Below are 1993 nucleotides of genomic sequence, written 5' to 3' on the forward strand. Positions count from 1 at the left end.
GACACCCCCTGAGGGTTCCCAGACTGTGAGAAGTCACAGGCCAGGCTGAGGGACCCCCCTGAGTGCACAAAATTTTGTGCACCAGGCCTCTAATAATCATATAATTATACTAGAGGCCTGATGCACTAAATTCTTCCAAAGGGCTCGGCCCTCACAGCCACGCCAGCTGCCTTGGCCCTTGCAGCCCATCTTCGTCCAGAAGGTCGTCCAGAAGGTCATTTGGCTCTCCAGTCTAATTAGCATATTATGCCTTTATTATTATAGATTTATGCATTATTATAAATATAACATTTATAGTATATGAATATAATGTATTATATTTAATATTTATGTAAAATATAAATTGTTTTAAATACAATATAATATTTGAAAAAAACTGACACAAGGATTTTCATAAAATAGTTATAATACCCACATATTAAAAAACAACTATATTCTGGGTAGAACAGATTAAAAATGTCATGTCCCTACAATAAAGTAGTGAAAATGAACAAATTACAGATAAATGCAATAATATGGAGAAATTGCAAAATATCATGTGAGTGTTAAAGGAGACACACAGAAGAGAGGCTACTGTGGACTGGCAACTTCTATGTCATGATTTGTAATTATATGGGTCAATTAAGTTTGTAATTAATCTGCACAATCATGGTAAATTTAGTTTCCTTGATGTATAATAAAATTAAGTAGCAAAGTTTTCTTTAGAAAAAAGCATGTATAAAAACATGGTTATCTATAAAAAAGCAAGATCTGGAAATTACCAAATGTTCATGAATGGCATAAAACATAAAAAACATATTAGAATCAAACAATGCATGTTAATAGTCCTTAAAATAAGTGAACTATGAATACATACAAAATATGAATGAATTGTATAAATATAGACTAAAATAGACTTTTAAATAAAATGGAAACACATCTTACCATTTCTTCTTCATTATCTATGTAAAGGAGGTTAGAGTTCTTAGAAGCACAGGCCAGCACACTCTCATTCCATGTTTTTTTTTCAGTGCTAATGTAATAGCAACTGTTGGAATATGTAAACCACTCCTTTGGACAATATCCACAATGATCTGCTGAGGAAAGATTATAAAATTTTATCAAAAACAAATTAATTTTTTTAAATTAAAATTAATTTACATACTTGCATAGGTATAGACACATCTGTGCAGTATATAAAAGAAAGCACACTTACAGAGAAGGGTTAGTCTCTTGTTTCCTGGTTTACATTCCATATTAAGCAAAAAAACAAAAATATCCACTCTCTACAAGTACTGAATGTCAATGAAGAAAACCACTTTTTTAGAATCCTAAAATTATCTTTGAGGCCATCTGCAACAATGGGTATTATGATCTTAAATGAATATTTGTTCATATTGTTGCATAAGAAAACACTCTTCTATAATCATTATGAACATTTATTGCCTGATATTATAATTTATGTAACCATTCTCAAAAAGCTATTATTTTTGACTGCCCTCTGTTATATATAAAGTATGAACTACACTAATATCAGAACTGAGAAAATAAGTATTTACCTTCCTGGATCTCGGTTTCCAATGAAGAATTATTCTGCCCCTGTATTACATTAGCTGAAAAAAAAAGTAATTCTTAAATTAATCTTGATCTAAGTACACTATAATACTTTTGGTTCTTATGTTTAATTGTGTTGTATTGTCTAGGATTAGAATTATCTGGAGTAAAATTTAATTACCAATAAAAATTAATGTAGTAATGATAATTTTGAGGAAAGGTGTTTTTAAAGTCTATAGAACTGCATCTCACAGTATTTAGATTAAACAATCTCAAAAATTAATTTGATTTTCTCAATAAGGTGTCCTAAAGCATGTCTTGAGAATATAAAAATATGTATATTCTGATTTTATATATATATGTATATATATATGGATATATGATTAAATATATGACTCATATATTTATAAACTACTCTCTAAAATCATCCTGATATTTATACCTTGGACAAATTCAGAAT

This window comes from Myotis davidii, unplaced genomic scaffold (genome assembly GCF_000327345.1).
Source record: "Myotis davidii unplaced genomic scaffold, ASM32734v1 scaffold1819, whole genome shotgun sequence".
NCBI lineage: Eukaryota > Metazoa > Chordata > Mammalia > Chiroptera > Vespertilionidae > Myotis > Myotis davidii.